General features: G+C 41.6%; 1 long non-coding RNA gene across 1 annotated transcript in view; it reads right to left on the minus strand.

Moving 5' to 3' along the window:
- The window catches only part of LOC114116464 (uncharacterized), a 79,841-nt gene that overhangs the window by 1,958 nt on the left and 54,891 nt on the right, over positions 1-22,992 (minus strand). The window contains exon 2 of the long non-coding RNA XR_003590379.3: positions 330-9,498. This is a non-coding gene — a long non-coding RNA (uncharacterized LOC114116464). The remainder of the gene's footprint in view (positions 1-329; positions 9,499-22,992) is intronic.

Genomic DNA, 22,992 nt, shown 5'->3' on the forward strand with positions numbered 1-22,992 from the left:
ACAAACCATATTAGACAGCAACTTGCTGTTTCACTTTGCCTAGAATTTGAGTAGTTTGGGCCTGGCAACACTGCCTCAGCCAGTTCCATTTATTTTCTGACATTTAAACAGGAGTCAATCTTTCAAAATATTGATTCTGAACTTTTAAAAACCTCTATTAAGTAACCATAAATATTAATTTTTTTATCTCCTGCTTTCTCATCCCTCAACTTTAATAGTGTGTCGAATACTATTTTATACCCAAAGCATTTCCCTTTTCTTTTTTTGCTAAGTATTAAATTTGAAGGTTGAACAAAGGAAAGCACCTCATCAAGGAGTAATGGGTTTACCTTGCAGTCAGGGTGAAAAAATTTTCTCTGATCCAGACGTTCAGGAGTCTCCATCCTTCTTAATCGATTTTACACTTCTACTTCACTTGCAGACACAAAAATACTTGATCCAAAAAAGAAATGAGAAATCACAATGGCTTGAGGTTGAGTTTTTGAGTGAATCAGCACAAAGTTGTTCCACGAATGTTTCCGTCGTTTTTTAAGAGGCAATGAAATTAAGTGGAAAAAAACCTCAGTCAAACCACTGCTTTCTGCCTCGTGTTTCACATCTACAAGTTGGAAGAGCCCTGTCTTCTCTTATCTTATTATGTAATTTTGAAATGTGAAATGTACAGGCTAATGGGCCTTTACAGCATTAGATTACATTCATGTATTTGCTTTGCATGTGTTGAAGGTTGAATTCAGTTTTATGGACACACTTCAAAGTTCTGAGGTTGTGTTCCCTTCATTCTAAGCATTCAATCTCTCACGCAGCTCACTGGATATTTGGCAAGTATCTATTCCTTCAATAAATATTCAATAAAATGCCTGCCTTGTGCTCTGAAAGGGAAAACTGGAAATTCCCATGCAACATAATTATTAAAACTTAGACAAGTGCATAAAACCTTGAATGTGGAATAAGCTGTGAGCATAAATGCTGAAGAATGGGTCTGGAAAAAGTACCGTCAATGAATTGGCAGAAAGGAGATGGGCAAATGGAAAAGCTGCAGGGAGTCTAAGACCTTCAGTGAATCATTTTGTACTGACTCTGCTATAATAAGCAAAAACCAAATGTGGGTAGCCATTTCAAATGGTTTACACTATATTAACATTCAAATGAACAGCAATATTCAAAAAAATTAATTCAGCTTATTTAAGCTAAAATTTTCTTACAATTACACATATCACACACACATATACATGAGTGGGAGTAAAATGCCTCAGTGCCTAAAGTTCTAGAAAGATTGCTGTGATGGTTCTTCAATATCCTCATTGGTGTTAAGTATCTCTTACACCACTGAATCTCTCTCCAGTGGCTGGATAGAACCCAAAACAAGAGGTATAGTTTCTTTGAGGTCCAGAGTTTCCACCCAGAGGACAAACCTTCAAAGTTAGGAGGGACTAAGGAGATCATGGACCACTGTAGGTTCAAGTGCCATTGATCATGAGAGCTAAGGTTCTTATCTTTCATCAAGGGGAGCTCAATTTCTGTGATTGGTGGCCCTATTCAGTTCAGTCGCTCAGTTGTGTCCAATCTTTGCGATCCCATGGACTACAGCATGCCAGGCCCCCTGTCAATCACCAACTCCCAGAGTTTGCTGAAACTCATGTCCCTTGAGTTGGTGATGCCATCCAACCATCTCATCCTCTGTCGTCTCCTTCTCCTCCTGCCCTCAATCCTTTCCAGCATCAGGGTCTTTACAAATGAGTTAGTTCTTCACATCAGGTGGCCAAAGTATTGGAGTTTCAGCTTTAACATCAGTTCTTCCAATGAACATTCAAGACTGATTTCCTTTAGGATTGACTGGTTAGATCTCCTTGCAGTCCAAGGACTCTCAAGAATCTTCTCCAACACCGCAGTTCAAAAGCATCAATTCTTCAGCACTCAGCTTTCTTTATAGTCCAACTCTCACATCCATACATGACCACTGGAAAAACCATAGCTTTGATTAGATGGACCTTTGTTGGCAAAGTAACATCTCTGCTTTTGAATATGCTGTCTAGTTGGTCATAACTTCCCTTCCAAGGAGTAAGCATCTTTTAATTTCATGGATGCAGTCACCATCTGCTGTGATTTTGGAGACCAAAAAAATAAAGTAAGCCACTGTTTCCCCACCTATTTACCATGAAGTGATGGGACCAGATGCCATGATCTTCGTTTTCTGAATGTTGAGTTTAAAGCCAACTTGTTCACTCTCCTCTTTCACTTTCAAAAAGGGCTCTTTAGTTCTTTTTTGCTTGCTATCATAAGGGTGGTGTCATCTGCATACCTGAAGCTATTGATATTTCTCCTGGCAATCTTGATTCCAGCTTATGCTTCTTCCAGCCCAGAGTTTCTCATGATGTGCTCTGCATATAAGTTAAATAAGCAGGGTGACAATATACAGCCTTGACGTACTCTTTTTCCTATTTGGAACCAGTCTGTTGTTCCATGTCCAGTTCTAACTGTTGCTTCCTGACCTGCATACAGATTTCTCAAGAGGCAGGTCAGGTGGTCTGGTATTCCCAACTCATGAAGAATTTTCCAGTTTGTTGTGATCTACAGAGTCAAATGCTTTAGCATAGTCAATAAAGCAGAAGTAGATGTTTCTCTGGAACACGCTTGCTTTTTTGATGATACAATGGATGTTAGCAATTTGATCCCTGGTTCTTCTGCTTTTTCTAAATCCTGCTTGAAAATCTGGAAGTTCATGGTTCACATACTGTTGAAGCCTGGTTTCGAGAATTCTGAGCATTACTTTGCTAGCATGTGAGATGAGTGCAATTGTGTGGTAGTTTGAGCATTCTTTGGCATTGCCTTTCTTTGAGATTGAATGAAAACTGATCTTTTCCAGTCCTGTGGCCACTGCTGAGTTTTCCAAACTTGCTGGCATATTGAGTGCAGCACTTTCACAGCATCATCTTTCAGGATTTGAAATAGCTCCACTGGAATTCCATGACCCTCACTAGCTTTATTCATACTGATGCTTCCTAAGGCCCACTTGACTTTGCATTCCAGGATGTCTGGCTCTAGATGAGTGATCACACCATCATGGTTATCTGGGTCATGAAGATCTTTTTTGTATAGTTCTTTAGTGTATTCTTGCCATTTATTCTTAATATCAGCTGCTTCTGTTAGGTCCATATCATTTCTGTCCTTTATTGTGCTCATCTTTGCATGAAATATTCCCTTGGTATCTCTAATTTTCTTGAAGAGATCTCCAGTCTTTCCCATTCTATTATTTTCCTCTATTTCTTTGCACTGATCACCAAGGAAGGCTTTCTTATCTCTCCTTGCTGTTCTTTGGAACTCTGGATGCATATGGGTATATCTTTCCTTTTCTCCTTTTCCTTTAGCTTCTCTTCTTTTTCAGCTATTTGTAAGCCCTTGTCAAACAATCATTTTGCCTTTTTGCATTTCTTTTTCTTGGGGATGGTCTTGATCCTTGCCTCCTGTACAGTGTCACGAACCTCCGTACATAGTTCATCAGGCACTCTATCTATCAGATCTAATCCCTTGAATCTATTTGTCACTTCCACTGTATATTCATAAGGGGTTTGATTTATGTCATACCTGAATGGTCTAGTGGTTTTCTCTGCTTTTTCAATTTAAGTCTATATTTGGCAATAAGGAGTTCATGATCTGAGCCACAGTCAGCTCCCAGTCTTATTTTTGCTGAGTGTATAGAGTTTCTCCATCTTTGGCTGCAAATAATATCATCAATCTGATTTTGGTATTGACCGTCTGGTGATGTCCATGTGTAGAGTCTTCTCTTGTGTTGTTGGAAGATGGTGTTTGCCATGACCAGTGTGTTCTCCTGGCAATACTCTATTAGGCTTTGTCCTGCTTCATTCTGTACTCCAAGGCCAAATTTGCCTGTTACTCCAGGTGTTTCTTGACTTCCCACTTTTGCATTCTAGTCCCCTACAATGAAAAGGACATCTTTCTGGGTGTTAGTTCTAGAAGGTCTTATAGGTCTTCATAGAACCATTCAACTTCAGCTTCTTCAGAGTTACTGGTTGGGGCATAGACTTGGATTACTGATATCGAATGGTTTGCCTTAGAAACGAACAGATCATTCTGTTGTTGTTGTGTTTTTTTTTTTTTTTTTGAAACTGCATCCAAGTTCTTCATTTTGGACTCTTGTTGACTATGATGGCTACTCCATTTCTTCTGAGGGATTCCTGCCCACAGTAGTAGATATAATGGTCATCTGAGTTAAATTCACCTATTCCAGTCCATTTTAGTTCACTGATTCATAGAATGTTAATGTTCACTCTTGTCATCTCCTCTTTGACCACTTCCAATTTGCCTTGATTCATAGACCTGACATTCCAGGTTCCTATGCAATATTGCTCTTTACAGCATTGGACCTTGCTTCTATCACCAGTCACATCCACAACTGGGTGTTGTTTTTGATTTGGCTCCATCTCTTCATTCTTTCTGGAGTTATTCATTCTTTCTCCACTGATCTCCAGTAGCATATTGGGCACCTACTGACCTGGGGAATTCATCTTTCAGTGTCTTATCTTTTTGCCTTTTCATACTATTCATGGGGTTCTCAAGGCAAGAATACTGAAATGGTTTTCCATTCCCTTTTCCAGTGGACCACATTTTGTCTGAACTCTCCACCATGACCCATCCGTCTTGGGTGGCCCTACAGCATGGCTCATAGTTTCATTGAGCTAGAGAAGGCTGTGGTCCATGTGATCAGATTGGTTCATTTTCTGTGATTGTGGTTTTCGGTCTGTCTGCTCTCTGATGGAGAGGTTAAGAGGCTTATGGATAGCATTTGTGTGGTGTGGGAACGCCTATGAGGAGAAACCCCATGTCCAAGGTTGCCCTGAGGTTGTTACTATTCATTCTGTTGCTAAAAGAGGCTGCATGCAAGCTAGAAAACCTCCTGTGTTGATCTAGATAGGATGAGTATACATGCTGACTCTGATAACCCCACCCACCTAACTGCCCAATTCTATTAATCTCCATATTAAGCAACCCCCACATTGGTTTAAAGATGTTACTGCCAGAAATGGAACTTACCAGTCATGATTCACATAACTATACTCTGGGGAGAATCCAATGGACAGAGCAGCCTGTCAGGCTACAGTCCATAGGATCACAGAGTTGGATACAACTGAAGTGATTTATGATCTGAGCCACAGTCAGCTCCTGGTCTTGTTTTTGTTGACTGTATAGAGCTTCTCCATCTTTGGCTACAAAGAATATAGTCAATCTGATTTCGGTGTTGACCATCTGGTGATGTCTATGTGTAGATTCTTCTCTTGTGTTGTTGGAAGAGGGTGTTTGCTATGACCAGTGCATCTTCTTGGCAAAACTCTATTAGTCTTTGCCCTGCTTCATTCTGCATTCCAAGGCCAAATTTGCCTGTTACTCCAGGTGTTTCTTGACTTCCTACTTTTGCATTCCAGTCCCCTATAATGAAAAGGACATCTTTTTTGGATGTTAGTTCTAAAAGGTCTTGTAGGTCTTCATAGAACCGTTCAACTTCAGCTTCTTCAGCATTACTGGTTGGGGCATAGACTTGGATAACTGTGATATTGAATGGTTTGCCTTGGAGGCGAACAGAGATCATTCTGTCATTTTTGAGATTGCATCCGAGTACTGCATTTCGGACTCTTTTGTTGACCAAGATGGGTACACCATTTTTTCTGAGGGATTCCTGCCCACAGTAGTAGATACAATGGTCATCTGAGTAAATTCACCCATTCCAGTCCATTTTAGTTCACTGATTCATAGAATGTCGACGTTCACTCTTGCCATCTCTTGTTTGACCACTTCCAATTTGCCTTGATTCATGGACCTGACATTCCAGGTTCCTATGCAATATTGCTCTTTACAGCATCGGACCTTGCTTCTATCCACATCCACAGCTGGGTATTGTTTTTGCTTTGGCTCCATCTCTTTCTAGAGTTATTTCTCCACTGATCTCCAGTAGCATATTGGGCACCTACTGACCTGCAGAGTTCGTCTTTCAGTATCCTATCATTTTGCCTTTTCGTATTGTTCATGGTGTTCTCCAGGCAAGAATACTGAAGTGCTTTGCCATTCTCTTCTCCAATGGACCACATTCTGTCAGACCTCTCCACCATGACCCACCCGTCTTGGGTTACCCCACAGGCATGGCTTAGTATCATTGAGTTAGACAAGGCTGTGGTCCTAGTGTGATTAGATTGACTAGTTTTCTGTGAGTATGGTTTCAGTGTGTCTGCCCTCTGATGCCCTCTTGCAACACCTACCATCTTACTTGGGTTTCTCTTACCTTGGGCGTGGGGCATCTCTTCACAGCTGCTCCAGCAAGGCGCAGCCACTGCTCCTTACCTTGAATGAGGGGTGTCTCCTCACTGCCACCCTTCCTGATCTTCAACGTGGGATGGCTCCTCTAGGCCCTCCTGAACCCAGGCAGCCACCACTCCTTGGATGTGGGTTGACTCCTCCCGGCCACTGCCCCTGGCCTTGGGCGTCTGGTGGCTTCTCTCAGCTGTTCCTGCGCCATCGCAGCCTGGCACTCTCAGCTTCTGCCCCTGACCTCGGACGTGGGGTAGCTCCTCTAGGCCGCGCTTAGTGCGCCGGCCAGTTGCAGCCGCCTGCGCTTGGTGTAGGAGACAGGGATCAAGACCATCCCCAAGGAAAGAAATGCAAACAGCAGAATGGCTGTCTGGGGAGGCCTTACAAATAGCTTGAAAAGAAGAGAAGCAAAAAGCAAAGGAGAAAAGGAAAGATATAAGCATCTGAATGCAGAGTTCCAAAGAATAGCCAGAAGAGATAAGAAAGCCTTCTTCAGTGATCAATGCAAAGAAATTGAGGAAAACAACAGAATGGGAAAGACTAGAGATCTCTTCAAGAAAATCAGAGATACCAAGGGATCATTTCATGCAAAGATAGACTCAATAAAGGACAGAAATGGTATGGACCTAACAGAAGCAGAAGATATTAAGAAGAGGTGGCAAGAATACATGGAAGAACTGTACAAAAAAGATCTTCATGACCAAGATAATCACGATGGTGTGATGACTCTAGAGCCACACATCCTGGAATGTGAAGTCAAGTGGGCCTTAGAAAGCATCACTACGAACAAAGCTAGTGGAGGTGATGGAATTCCAGTTGAGCTATTTCAAATACTGGAAGATGATGCTGTGAAAGTGCTGCACTCAATATGCCAGCAAATTTGGAAAACTCAGCAGTGGCCACAGGACTGGAAAAGGTCCCTTTTCATTGCAATCCCAAAGAAAGGCAATGCCAAAGAATGCTCAAACTTCTGCACAATTGCACTCATCTCACATGCTAGTAAAGCAATGCTCAAAATTCTCCAAGCCAGGCTTCAGCAATACGTGAACCATGAACTCCCTGACGTTCAAGCTGGTTTTAGAAAAGGCAGAGGAAGCAGAGATCAAATTGCCAATATCCTCTGGATCGTTAAAAAAGCAAGAGAGTTCCAGAAAAACATCTATTTCTGCTTTATTGACTATGCCAAAGCCTTTGACTCTGTGGATCACAATGAATTGTGGAAAATTCTGAAAGAGATGGGAATACCAGACCACGTGACCTGCCTCTTGAGAAATCTGTATGCAGGTCAGGAAGCAACGGTTAGAACTGGACATGGAACAATAGACTGGTTCCAAATAGGAAAAGGAGTGCATCAAGGCTGTATATTATCACCCTGCTTATTTAACTTCTATGCAGAGTACATCATGAGAAACACTGGACTGGAAGAAACACAAGCTGGAATCAAGATTGCCAGGAGAAATATCAATAACCCAGATATGCAGATGACACCACCCTTATGGCAGAAAGTGAAGAGGAACTGAAAAGCCTCTTGATGAAAGTGAAAGAGGAGAGTGAAAAAGTTGGCTTAAAGCTCAACATTCAGAAAACGAAGATCATGGCATCCAGTCCCATCACTTCATGGGAAATAGATGGGGGAACAGTGGAAACAGTGTCAGACTTTATTTTTTTGGTCTCCAAAATCACTGCAGATGGTGACTGCAGCCATGAAATTAAAAGACGCTTACTCCTTGGAGGAAAAGTTATGACCAACATAGATAGCATATTGAAAAGCAGAGACATTACTCTGCTGACTAAGGTCTGTCTAATCAAGGCTATGGTTTTTCCAGTAGTCATGTATGGATGTGAGAGTTGGACTGTGAAGAAGGCTGAGCGCCGAAGAATTGATGCTTTTGAACTGTGTTGTTGGACAAGACTCCAACCAGTCCATTCTGAAGATCAGCCCTGGGATTTCTTTGGAAGGAATGATGCTGAAGCTGAAACTCCAGTACTTTGGCCACCTCATGCGAAGAGTTGACTCATTGGAAAAGACTTTGATGCTGGGAGGGATTGGGGGCAGGGGGAAAAGGGGACGACAGAGTATGAGATGCCTGGATGACATGACTGCCTTAATGGACCTGAGTCTGAGTGATCTCCAGGAGATGATGATGGACAGAGAGGCCTGGTGTGCTGCGATTCATGGGATTGCAAAGAGTCAGACATGACTGAGTGACTGAACAGAACTGAACCGAAGTGATTTAGCATGCATTCATAACCTAGGGAAGGCATTCACACAGTTGGAAAAATGAGATGGAAGTCTTAGAATTAAGTTTAATATACCTGTTTATTGGAACACTGAAAAAAATGTTTGAGATTGGAAAACTGGATGAGGCACTTAGATTTGATCCATTTACCCTGTCTTATCAAAGCCTTTTTTTTCCTAAGAGCAAGGGAGTGTAAATTCACACCATTGGGATGTGAAGGGTGTGGGACGAGTGGGATGCAAAGGACTGGGACAGGAAGCACTCATTGGCTATCGTAAAATACAATGATGTCTTATTTCATCATTAGATTTTATCTGAAGTTTCTGTTGTGTCAATTTTATAAAAAATCCATTTTATTTAACATAATCATAATGTTTCAAATTACTTAACCTCTGTAATAATTGATATCGCAATGATGAACATTTTTTTTTAAATTTGAAATAATCTAGTTGAACAGGTCAACATGAAGGCTATATCAAATGGACTTTGAGTTAATACCTTAGTATTACTACTTTCTAGCTGTGAATGTAAAGCAAATTATTTAGCCTCTTTTTTGTTTGTTTTTTGATAAAGATTTTTGGTAGCACTCTGCAGTATGTGAGACCTTGCTTACTCAGTTGGGGACTGAAAGCCATACCCTCTGCATTGAAAAGCAGAGTCCTAACTCTGGACTGTCAGTGAATTCCCTATTTAACCTCTCTTTATGTCTCAGTTACCTTATCTGTAAAGTGACTATGATTATGTTAGTACCCACCTCACAGGGGTGTTGTGAGGATCAAAGGATAAGAGGCACTTGAACTAAGAACCATGTTTTGCACCTAGTAAACGTTCAACAAATGTTGATTATATTATTATTATTGGTATCCCAAAGTTCAACATACCTTTTGGCTCTGAACTGTAGTTAAAGAAGGCTTCCCCAGAGGATCAGTGGCAAAGAGTCTACCTGCAGTGCAAGAGATAAAAGAGACTCGGGTTCTATCCCTGGGGAGGGAAGACACCCTGGGGGAGTAAATGGCAACCCACTCCAGTATTCTTGTCGGGAAAATCCCGTGAACAGAGGAAACTGGCAGGCTACAGTCCATAGGGTCCTGTAGTTCAAGAATGAAGGCGACTGGAAATCACTGTAGACTAACACATAAATTCTACCACAGTAAGACAAAAACAACTTCTTTCCCAAATTACTTACAGAGATGATAATTTCACACAATCTCAGTGGTGTCAGTTGGTGGGAAAGAAGAGCTGCTGAGGTGGCCCATAGCTCTGGTTCCTGCTGAGAGCTGGACCACTAAGCAACAGAACTCTTCCTCTAAATTCGATGAAAATTTTCACTATGGCAAAGCATGAATCTACTCCAGCAGGACTTCAAGAGCTGGGATGAGAAGCGCAGGCAATAGTGTTTTCATCAAAGCTCAGCTGTGTGGAACGCGTGCCATTGACCTGACACTTCAAAACAAGACTGTGGTGTTTTGGACTCCATCCAAATATGGTTCACTCCTCCAAGACCCCCCAGTAGCATAAGGAAGAAATCACCATTCCTTCGCCTCCCCATCTTATACCCTTCTTGTAATTCACAAAAAACACATGGCTGGATTAAGTCTTTACGGGTTTGGGGTACTGAAAGCACCACGATGCCATGCAGATCCACTGACCCCTAATACATCATTCAAAAACAGCCATGAAGTCTGTAAAAGGAAATTGTAGCATTTATTACCTTGAACTTGCATATTTCCCTATCCACCATCATCAGGAGACCAAGGTTTCTGAGGACATCGATTGGTCCCCTTATCCATTTCTAGATCCTGGCTACCTAACTCAATGCCTTGCACATAGCAGCTATTGAAAAAAAAAAAAAAGTTAAACATGTAAATGAATGAGAGAATGAATGACTTAATTTTATGGCAGCCTGTCTGTAGAGTGGCTCTGACTTAGATAGGTAGGATGATTGTGCCATTTTAGTATCAGTTTAAGCAGGAAGTGGAATACTTTGGGAGAAAGTGTTCATTCTTCTTGGATGCTTGCATATATGTCTATACTCAATCACTAAGTCGTGTCTGACTCTTTGTGACCTCATGGACTGTAGCCCACCAGGCTCCTCTCTCCAGGGGATTCCCCAGGTAAGAATACTGGAGTGGGTTGCCATTTCCTTCTCCAGTGGATCTTCCCGACCCAGGGATCAAACCTGGGTCTCCTGCATTGCAGGCTGCTGCTGCTACTGCTGCTAAGTCACTTCAGTCATGTCCGACTCTGTGCGACCCCACAGATGGCAGCCCACCAGGCTCCCCTGCCCCTGGGATTCTCCAGGCAAGAACACTGGAGTGGGTTGCCATTTCCTTCTCCAATGCATGAAAGTGAAAAGTGTTGGACACGACATGACTGAGCATTGCAGGCAGACTCTTTATAGTCAGAGCCACCAGAAAAGTCCCTGAATATATGTCTGACTGCCCTCAAAAGTGAAAAAAACAGAGTTCAGGGGTCTGGAAAGTTTCTTAGGCATTTTCCAGAAATACTCCAAAATCACAATTCTTGGGGAGAAAAGCTAACCTCACTGGTGCCTCCTGGCACAAGTGCTGAGGCTGCATACTAGTGACCAATTCCTAATGATGCCTCAAGTATTTTCTTGCTCATGATATCAATTTAAAGAGGTTGAAGCAAAATGGTGAAAAGCAATTGAACATTCTTAGGAGTGATTTGGAGTTTGAGAAGATTCTCTAAGATTAGAATCTCAGAACCTAGAGATTCTAAGGATTCCTGAGATGCTTAGGAATCCTAAGATTTCTTAAGGAGGTCACACTATAAAGGAAGAAAGTAAATGAGATCTGAACAGGAGAGATGGGGACAGATGAGATGAATTAATCTTAGGTTGCAAAGTTTTATTTTTTGTGTAGCAATACACAGAGAAACTTACACATAGGATGTTAGAACTGACTGGAAACTTTGGGAAGATTTGATTCTGAATTCTCCATTCTGCAAATCAGGGGGCTGCGGCCAGGGTGTTAAAGCAAAGTGTCCAGAGGGACACAGGGGATTAGTGACAGAGTCAGGATTGTAAAGTGGGGTGCCCTGTTTCTAACTCCTGCTCTTTCCACTCTCCTAGCTGGCTGTCTAACCCTGGTTCAGAAGCAGAAGGCACTCCTGGGGTTATTTGGAAGAGCATTTGTCATCTGGCTGCCGCACTCATGGGAGAGCCAGACCACTTGATGGTGGAAAAAGACGATGGAAATGCGAAATGTGAAGATGGAACTGCAGACTTTATATGGAAAACATGAACCAACGATGGTTTGAAATATTAAAAATAGGTTCAATTCAATTTAAATTCTATTGGACACCAGCTTAAGGGCTATAAACAAGATGTCTGGAAAAGTTTATGCAGTTATCTTCCTTTTTGCTGCATTAGGCAAATTAAAAGGACAGTCCCCATCCTCTGGGAACTTATTTAAAGGTTGAAAATATTGACTTTAATAAAGAAAATGGAATAAAATGTAGACCAAACATTACTCCTATGATCTCTTGGCCTTGCCTTCTGTGATGTAGAACCAACAGCCCTGGGCTGGAAATGAAAGAATTGGATTATAATCCTATTTAAGCAATGGCTTCATTCACTTCACCAATACTCTGGGGTTCAGTGTATTTATCTGCAAAGTGAGATTTGATGAGATTCAGTATTGTATGTGTGTGTATATATATACATATATATACAAATTACGTGCGCATGCTTAGTCATGTTTAACTGTTTGTTATCCTGTGGACTATAGCCTGCCAGGATGCTCGGTCCTCGGGATTTTTCAGGCAAGAATACTGGAGTGGGCTGCTACTTCCTTCTCCAGGAGATCTTCCCCACCCAAGGACTGAACCCGTGTCTCCTGTGTCTCCTGCATTGCAGGCAGATTCTTTACCCACTGAGCCACCAGAGAAGCCCCACAGTATCTCTAACAGTCTTTGTCAAATTTAACATTCTAGACTGATCTTTTTTTTTTTAATGACTAGACTTTCATCTATTAACCATTCACTATGCACCAGGTATTGTACAAGATGTTATGCATACCGAATGCTGAACAAGACCAGTATGATCCTGACCTTGTGAAACAGAGAGAGAGATAAGAAATAAACAAGAAACCATAACTAGCTAACTTTTTAAGCTCTATGAGAGTCCCTTGGACTACAAAAAGATCCAACCAGTCCATCTTAAAGGAAATCAGTCCTGAATATTCATTGGAAGGACTAATGTTGAAGCTGAAACTCCAATACTTTGGCCACCTGATGCGAAGAGCTGACTCATTTGAAAAGATCCTGATGCTGGGAAAGATTGAAAGTGGCAGGAGAAGTGGACGACAGAGGATGAGATGGTTGGATGGCATCACCAACTCGATGCACATGAGTTTCAGTAAACTCTGGGAGTTGGTGATGGACAGGGAGGCCTGGCGGGCTACAGTCCATGGAGTCTCAAAGAGTCGGATATGACTGAGCGACTGAACCAAACTGAATTGAATGACTAATATGAGAAGCAAAGCTGGATGAGAAAGTAACATCAGGGGTGGAAGATAGACTCCTTTGTGTCTTATCCATGGAGGGCCTCAAGTTTAAGATGAGCATTTAATTGCCAAGGACAGAATGTTCCTAGCAAAGAAGGCTGCATATGTAAAGGCCTTGAGGTCAGAAAGAGCTTGCTATGTCTGAGGACCTGACAGAAAGTGGCTGTGGCTGGAAGATGGTGAACAAGGGGGAAAGAATGTTTGAAATGAGGACAGAGCAGGTCTTACAAGATCTGGCAGACTGTGGAAGGCAGTTTGCATCTTATCCCCCAGGCAGTAGGGAGCCACAGGAGACTTTAAAGCAGATGAGCTATGTGATTTAATTCATGTATCAGAAAGATGACTTTTGATTTTGCACAGAGAAGGTAGCTGGCCAGGGATGCAGAGGGAGATGGGGAGGAGGTGATTGCAGTAATTAAGTGAGGTGGTGGCTTGCATGAGAATTACACAGTGGAAATGAAAAAGAGGTAGATTTAAGAGATGTTTTAGAGGTTATGTTGCAAGGACTTACTATTAGCGTGTGTCTGGTAGGTTTGCCGAAAAGAGAAGTCAAGGTCAAAGATGATTTGAGTATTTAAGTAGATGGTGGTGCCACTTACCTGGACAGGCTTCAGAAAAAAGAGGACTCAGGTGGGGACCAAAATTAGTAGCTCTGTTTGGTCTTGTCAACCTTGAGTTGCCTATTAGACATGTCCAGAGGCATACCGAACAGATAATTGGTTACATGAGCCTGGACTCAGAGGAATAGTCTGGGCAGAAGATGTATGCATTTTAGGAATGTCAGAATATGGCTTATAGCCAAGGTTATGAAGATACCCAGAGAAAGAATGAAAATAGGAGAGAACGTCCAAGATTGTGACGTAAGTGAAGGAGTATGCTGCAGAGGCTGAGAAAGAATGATCAGTGAGATAGACGGACTAAAAAGTCAAATAAGCAAGAAGACAATATTTCAAAGGGGAAAAAGTTGGCAGTGTTGAAAAATACTGAGAAAAAAAAAAGAAGTTTGTTGATCCCTGATGTAGGAGAAAAATGAATTTACTTGGGTTTTCTCTTCTTGAATAATAAGAGTAATTGTTAGGGAAGGCAGGTTAAAAAAGTAAATAATCCCCTCTGCCCCTTCATTCCCCCTCCCCCCATCAGTCTGGTAACAGGAAGAAATCACACCATCAACACAAATAAGTTAGCATGTTTCTTTAACAACAAAGGGACGTGACTTTTTATATAACCAAATGTGGTGTTTTAGTGACTTTTTGATAATACACAGTTTCGTGAATTTAAATTTCTTTCTTTCTGTATTTTTAGGACCAATCTCATCTTTAATAAGACGTTTTTAAAAAGGGGGGAAAATTCTTGAGAAAAAAATTCCTGTTTTTACCATGTGATTTTCCACAAGCGCAGCTGTAGAAAAGGGCTTGTCAGTTGAATAAAAGTCACATTTGATAGCGAGGGAAGAAGAAAAAGAGAGTAGAGATGAGCCTGCATGGGGAAGAGGGTGGCGAGAGATGAGTTAGTCTCGCTGAGCTGTCCGAAGCTATAACCTGTGGTAGAAAACCCAGCTGTGAGGTGGTGTCAGGTAGCCACAGGAGCAGTGGATAGAAGCCTGGAAGTGCATGGAAGAAGTGACTGGAAGACAGGGACAGAGGGGGGACAGCAAAGGGGACAATGGACATCCAGGGAAGTCTAAAGGAAAACCCTGGATCAAACAAGGCTTTGCAAACCTCAGTGGAAGTCAGCAGGGGTGGCTGGTGCCCGAGAAACAGGTGTCTTACTCTGGATGCTAAACTATTTTGATTCTTGGAGGCCACCGAACAGTGGGGGCAAGTGTGGAACCATACACTGACTGAGTTCACTTAGAAAGTGACTGGGAAAAACCCTTAAGTGACCGAATTTTCCTTGAAACTGCAAAAATCCAATCTGCTTTTGGTACCATAAGTTTGGGACTGATACTAGGAAAAATACTTACATTTTTTGCATACTTGAGTTCTGCGGTTTGAAAATTTTAAAAACATTAACTGGAGTTGAAAGAGAGAGGGAAGAGTTTTTACACTGTCAGTTATTCTCTCTAGAAAGGGAAAAATATTTTTCCCACATAAGTGATTTCATCTCCTAGACATATTATTTCATTCTTTAATCATAATTGTCATTATACTTATCATGTATAGGACTTATTATGGGTGAAACATGATATAAAAGACTCTATGTGTATATTTCATTCAATTCCCACATTATTCTATAATCTAAAAGGAATTACCATTTATCCATGAGAAACAAAGGTCTATATAATAATTTAAGTAGCACTAAGTAATTTTTCAAATGTCACATAACAGAATCCACTTGATCCCAAGGTCTTTCTTTCTAATCTCTCTTTCTAGTTTCCATTTCACCCAGTCAATAACTAATGATAATAATTTCCATTTAGTAAGACTGCTCTTGACAAGTACTGAGTTAACTGCTTTAAATATTTCATTTCCCTACTCTTTACATCAAGTTCATGTTTTATTATTATTTCCATTTAATGGATGAACAAACTGAAGCCCATGGATGTCCCCCAACTAGGAAGCACTGCTGCTGCTGCTGCTGCTGCTGCTGCTGAGTCGCTTCAGTCGTGTCCAACTCTGTGCGACCCCATAGACGGTAGCCCACCAGGCTCCCCTGTCCCTGGGATTCTCCAGGCAATAACACTGGAGTGGGTTGCCATTTCCTTCTCCAATGCATGAAAGTGAAAAGTGAAAGTGAAGTCGCTCAGTCATGTCCTACTCTTCGTGACCCCATGGACTGCAGCCTACCAGGCTCCTCCGTCTGTGGGATTCTCCAGGCAAGAGTACTGGAGTGGGGTGCCATTGCCGTCTCAAGCCAGGATTTAAACTTAAGTCTGTCTTCAAACTCCATGTTCTTAACTGTATTATCACACATTGCCACTCAGACACCTGAGAGTCTATGGCTCTTAGGTAATCTTTTCCCAGTAGTCAAGTATGGACGTGAGAGTTGGACCATAAAGAAGGCTGAATGCCTAAAAACTGATGCTTTTGAACCGTGATATTGGAGAAGACTCTTGAGAGTCCCTTGGACTGCAAGGAGATCCAACCAGTCAATCTTAAGGGAAATCAATCCTGAATATTCATTGGAGAGACTGATGCTGAGGCTGAAGCTCCAATACTTTGGCCATCTGATAAAAAGAGTTGACTCACTGGGAAAGACCCTGATGCTGGGAAAGATTGAAGGCAGGAGGAGAAGGGGGCAACAGAGGATGAGATGGTTGGATGGCCTCATCGATTCAATGGACATGAGTTTGAGCAAGCTCCGGGAGATGGTGAAGGACAAGGAAGCCTGGTATGTTGTAGTCCATGGGATCACAAAGAGTTGGACACGACTGAGCAACTAAACAACAACAACCATTTTAAACAAACTGCAAGAGTGGTGAAGAATCCTTTGCTTAGTCTATTAATTTAAAGGACATGTATTGACCATCCACAAAAAAATCCCCTTCTTGAACACTTAGCCAACTTCCTTTGCAGTTGGGTGTGGCCAATAATAATGTGAGTGGACATGAAACATGCCATTTCCAGGCTTGGCCCATTAATCCAGTTATATTGCCCAACATGCCCTTTCGCCTTGATCTGACTGCGTTCAGATTTCAAGTGGAGCCTAACAGATGGAAGAACCACAGACAGGAGTAGCTAGGATCCCTGAATAACAGCCTGGAGCAGAATCATCTTCAGAGAACTGATAGCTACTCAGAACTGTTGGGGACAATGGAGGAAGAGTTTGTATTGTATTGAACTGTTATGTTTTGGTTTATTTAATGTTTGCTGCTGTATCTTAGCTTGCCCCCCCCCCCCCAAAGTACGAATGGAAAAGGACGTAGAAGGAGAAAAGGTAGCTGAAAGAAAGTAAAGGAGCTATATTAAAATCAGATAAAAAGCATTATAGAGAGATTACAATGGGCATGCTGCAACTATTTACAGTTTAGAGAGGGCATTTTTGACTGTTATGTGGTTGAATGGGAACAAGCCCAGCACAACAGTGGGGGCAGGAAGGTCAATTAAAAAGCTTCAGTAGCAACTCAGGAAATAAAGGATGGTGGACTGACCTAGATTGGTGGACAGATTTAGGCTAGTTTAAGACTATAGAGTCATCAGGTCTGGTGGCTGACTTTACATGGACTGAGAAAGGGGGAGGGGAGGACTCAAGGATGATACCTTTGTTTCTGGCTAGATGGTGGTCATGTCATTCCCAGATGTATGGAGGAAGGGCAAGTTGATGAGGTGGAGTAGAGGTGATGAGTTTGGCTCTTGATATGTTGCCAAAAGGAGCTTCAGGGAGAACTGGACATACCAATCCAGAGCTCAGGAGAGAGAAACACTATGGCAGGTCTCGCTACTGAATGTGTTTAACTGGTGATTAATACTAAGGGAGGAGATGAGATTTTCCCATATTTTGCATAATGAATACAATGTAAATGCCCCCTCCCCTCCACCCCCGGTCTCCCCTGCCCTCCCTGCCCCCCAAACACATGCTCTTGCTACGGATTCACCAAAAAATAAAATGAAATCATCTTCCTCTCTATCTTCATTTCTTCCGAGAAAATTCAGCAGGTCTGAGCTCTCTTACTCCCAAGAGGTCAGTGAATTGTGTGTGTGTGTGTGTGTGTGCGTGTGTGTGTGTGTGCATGCTCACCCAGACAAGCATGCAAACATGGGCTTGTGCATGCACAGTCTTCCAACATGATGAAACCGTGTTGTCAGAGAGACAATGGGGATGCAGGCTGTGGTTTTCCTGGGTACAAGCAGAGTCTGCTCAAAGCCAGGTCAGTAGTTTCATTCACTGTGAAGGTGGACAAGGGTAAAGAATTTGGAGGATTTCTGTTCATCATAATGCAATGAAGGTAGAAAGATCTCTGATGAGGGGAGGAGATTGTGCTGGTGCCAGGCTCATGGGAGCCTAGGTGAAGAGCTCTATGTCTGAAGGTGGCAAGAAGAACATGGCACTGCCTGCAAGACTACATACATTTGAATGGATGGCAGTCTTTGGAAGGACGCAGTCACACAGGTTACTGCTTTGGACTGAAGCCCAAAAGCTTCTGTCACATTCATCCTGTACTTCATAAGTCTAGGTTCTGCTGTTGACAAAGAATAGGGTAGAGAGCTTGCAAAAGTGATAATGGAAAGTTTTGCTAATCTTTAGTAAGTCGCTACTCAAAATGGATTTAATTTGACTTTGTGGGGGTAATACAGTGACATTGCCCCCGCCTATATTTTTAATAAAACATGTTTCATATACATAAGGAATCTAGGGACCAAGAGGTTTAATATCTTTTCCAACATCACACAAGGTATGCTTCTGTCTTTTAGACTCAATTTCTCTCCTCTAAGACAGGTTGAAAGCAAATTTAGAGCTTCGAATCCCTTATCCCCTTCTCCTTCCCCTGCTCTGCGCATTTTTCTTACCAAAGCAAGTTACCTTTAACTTGAACAGGTGTGATCACTGGAGGGTTTAACAGGGTTATACACAAAAAAGACACTTCCATAGTCATAATAAATTCTCATGGAGACTAATATTGAATGAAATGCAATTCCTTTCTCTGAGGTTGTATTTTTTTTAAATTATCCCAATTTCTTTCTTCTTTCTTTTTTTACTGAAAACTGAGTGTTAGTTGTTCAGTCGTGTCTTTGTCTGACTCTTGTGACCCCATGGACTATAGCTCTCCAGGCTCCTCTGTCCATGGAATTTTCCAGGCAAGTATACTGAAGTGGGTTGCCATTCCCTTCTCCAGGGAAACTTCCCGACCCAGGGATCGAACCCAGTCTCCTGCGTTGCAGATGGATTCTTTACCATCTGAGTCACCAGGCAAGCTCTTTCTCTTTTAAATTGGAGTATAATTGCTTTACAATGTTGTGTTAGTTTCTGCTATACAATAACTACATTATACATTTATTCCCTCCCTCTTAAGCCTCCCTCCCTAGGGGTGTGCTTCTGATCCACAAAACTGATGTTTGCCAAAATTAGCTTCCTTTCTCTCTTGTTACCTTTAATGCCTCATGTATTTCAGCTCAACAGCCCGTCTCTGTACCAATCTGAATGATTCACGAAGCTGAAAGCATAGCTATATCCAGAGGTGGCCTGGGTGACCTGCATTTCATGGGCTGCTACATTAGAGCCAGCACGGTTCCCTGATTTTCTGTGATGCTCTCAACTGCCAGAGACTGATCGGAATGTGCAGTCGCTCATGGTAGAAGAGGAAACGTGTTTCTCATTCAGCAGGAATGCGGTTCCAACCACAGAGTTTACACCACGGTTACATTTGAAGTTCAACCCTAGAACTTTGTGGCAGTAAAAGTGGTCGTGATTTATAGGAAAATGTCACTCGGCTGTCTCCTCTATAAAAGCCTTTTACAACTCTCATTGAATATAAATCAGAATGTATGCAGCCAACAAAGTGATGGTTTTGGCATAACACTTCCAAGTCTAAAAGAAATGGACTAGAATGGTCTTGGCTTTTTACTGAGGACAGATATTACAGGAATTTATTACTGATCCAAAATCAATACTCTTGTCTTTAAAAATAGGTAGGAGTAAATTTACGTCTTGGGGAAATTCCAAATTAATTAAAGCTGTCATTCTAGAGTTTACCCGCAGATACCGAGGGTGCTGTGCTTTTGCAGTTTAAAATTAAGCTGAAAGTGTTTTTCTTTTCTTTCCATCTTGCTAAACCACATTCTTAGATACATAACTCAAGAGTTAGGCTGTATTTCATTCTAATGGGGAGAAAAAGGGTGGGTCTTCCCAGGATTCGTTTGCTAAATTCATCTTGGAGATACATGAGACGCCTCTAGTTATACTCTTCTCCAAGGGCCAAAAAGATGTTAAAAATGAAAGAGCAAACAATTAAAATTGGTGTTTGAAAAGGCAGTTCCCATTTTCTCCTGTGATTTTGCATCATAGAACGTTGGAAACGGAAATCTGGATACAGAATTGAGGGGTTGAGGGAGACTGATCCTGTGAGAATCTGGAAAGAGCAAATCTGTGGCGGGGGGAGGGAGGGGGTAATATGTCTTCATGTGACTGCTTAAGGGGTGGAAAAAGAATGTGGAGAATTCATTTGGAAGGATGATACCATAAAAGACTCTCAGAAGGGTCTAAGATAGCAAGTAAGGCAAAGGGTAGAAAAACTTGGCTTCTTTCTATGGCAATTACCCTTACCCTCCCCTTCCCAACACCTACCTTGGCCAGACCCCACCTGAATTATTGCCTTCTGAGTGACACAGCATGGATGAGTAGGGCAGTCAATACAAGGGTTAATGATATATATTATTTAACAACTTTCAGAGGAATAAAGAAAACTCATCTTAGGTAAAGGAAGTCCTCAGAGAACATGGTACCCATTTTGTGGAAGAGGAAATATGCCTGCTGTATAAAGTGTCAGTGGTTTGATGTAATGGTAACAGGAAGGTCTTACATCCATTCACTCCACAAAACCTTTATTATGTATTATGTAGTAGGTAGAGTTTTAGACACTGGAAATGCAATGAGATAGACTTTTGGTTTTGTAAAAAGAATATCACTCTTCCTCTTCCATAATCAACATTACTGATTCTAAATAGAATTTTAAAAATTCATTCCATGTGTGGCTCCATTGCTCCTTTCTTTTTATAAGTTTTATTTTATTTTAACTTTTTATTTTGCATTGGCGTAAGCTGACTGTGAGGATTGATGCTGAAGGTGAAGCTACAATACTTTGGCCACCTGATTACGAGGAGCTAACTCATTGGGAAAGATCCTGATGCTAGGAAAGATTTAAAGGCACAAGGAGAAGAGGGAGGCAGAGAATGAGATGATTAGATAGTATCACCAACTCAATAGACACGAATTTGAGCAAACTGTAGGAGATAGTGAAGGATAGGGAAGACTGGCATGCTGCAGTCCATGGGGCAGCAAAGAGTCAGACACAACTTAGCCACTAAAACAATGATAGCTGATTAGCAATGTTGTGACAGTCTCAGGTGGATAACAAAGGGACTCTGCCATACACATACATATATCCATTCTCCTGCAAACTCCCCTCCCATCCAGACTGACATATAACATTGAGTAGAGTTCCCTGTGCTATACAATAGGTCCTTGTTATCCATTTTAAATATACACTGCTCCTTTCCTTATTCTCTGTTCTCTCTTAGTCTTTGTTCATATAGACATGAAATCTCTGTGGTGGTTATAAGGACCAAATGCAGTTCACTTTCAGAGTCTGACAATAAACCAATAAGCTTTCTAAGGTACAAGGTATGAGCTTTGCAGTGATGGACTGGGCTGACTTAACAACTGTGAGTTTCCTATCATGATGTCTTTCAAGCCAAATCTAGATGATTCCTTGAAAGAGATACTGTGGAAGTTATTCTAACACTTATGATGGAGGTGGGCTTGTTTTGAGATGGTATAAAAAGAAGCATAGTGTTGTGAAAAGATGCCTAGTTACTCAGAAGTCTGGTATTCATGTTTATACAGAGGTTTAATATTAAAGAGGAGTTAGAAGTGAATTCACAGAAGCTCATCTTTCTCTCTTCCCTCTCTACCTAATGCTGTATCCTAGTCCCTGTATTATAATGTTTTTGAATAATAGTCTTTTTTATTTTTCCTAGTAATTTTTCTTAATAATACTATGGCCTTTTTTTTTTCTAATATCCTTCTGATATGGTACAACTTTTCAGAATAGAGAAAAATTCAGTTAACTTGGGATCTTCCAGACTTACTACCAGACTTATGACATTAAACAAGAGTCTCTAAGGAAGAGATACCATTCCTGGATAAGATAGTGCTAGGTTCCTGTTTCTCTGCCCTTTTGTTAAGTGAATAATCATAGTAAACAAGAGGGGAAATTGAGCACAGAATCAACAATATGATACTAACATGCATGTGTGTTAAGTCGCTTCAGTCGTGTTCAACTCTGCGTGACCCTATGGACCATAGCCCACCAGTCTCTTCTGTCCATGGGATTCTTCAGGCAAGAATACTGGAGTGGGTTGCCATGCCCTCCTTCAGGGGATCTTCCTGACCCAGAGATCAAACCGATGTCTCTTACATCTCCTGCATTGGCAGGCAGGTTCTTACCACTAGCACCACCTGGGCTTCCTGTGATACTCCTGTGCTGTGCTTAGTCACTCAGTCATGTCCGATTCTGCGACCTCATAGACTGTAGCCTGCCAGGCTCCTCTGTCCATGGGATTCTCCAGGCAAGAATACTGGAGTGTGTTGCCATGCCCTCCTCCAGGGGAGCTTCCCAACCCAGAGTTCAAACCCAGGTCTCCTGCATTGCAGGTGGTTTCTTTACCATCTGAGACACCAGAGAAGCCCATTATACTAACAACATTATACTAATAAGACATATAAAATCTTTGTAAAAGTTTCTCTTTCTGAGTTGCACTTGAGCCCTGTGACCTTTATGACATGGTTGAAGCCATGAGTCTAAAAATAATATCATATCTGACTTGTATAATTCTACTAGTCATATAATTTTTGACCTTTTTACATCACAGCAGCATTACAAAGTGTTATGACATGGCTATTGGTACCCTTAATATTATCAAATGGGACAAGCTAATGAATGACTTATATTAGACTTTTCAAAGGAGTGAAAAATGTATGTAAGGTAACATGGGGTTGAAGACATCAGAAAAAGTCAGTTTGAATAATGAAACAATGGCAGCCTCAGTATGATTTGAGTTTGATATGTCACAAGATGCTAAAGTCATTTCAGTTTGCTTTATTAAAATACCCATTTGCAGAAAGGTACCAATGAATTTTTCACACTTAAGAATACATCTGGGACTTTCCTCGTGGTCCAGTGGTTAAGAATCCACTTGCCAAGGGCAAATGCAAGGGATAGGGGTTTGAACCCTGGTTCAGGAAGATTTCAC

The sequence above is a fragment of the Ovis aries genome, chromosome 9, assembly GCF_016772045.2.
Source record: "Ovis aries strain OAR_USU_Benz2616 breed Rambouillet chromosome 9, ARS-UI_Ramb_v3.0, whole genome shotgun sequence".
In the NCBI taxonomy this organism is placed as follows: domain Eukaryota; kingdom Metazoa; phylum Chordata; class Mammalia; order Artiodactyla; family Bovidae; genus Ovis; species Ovis aries.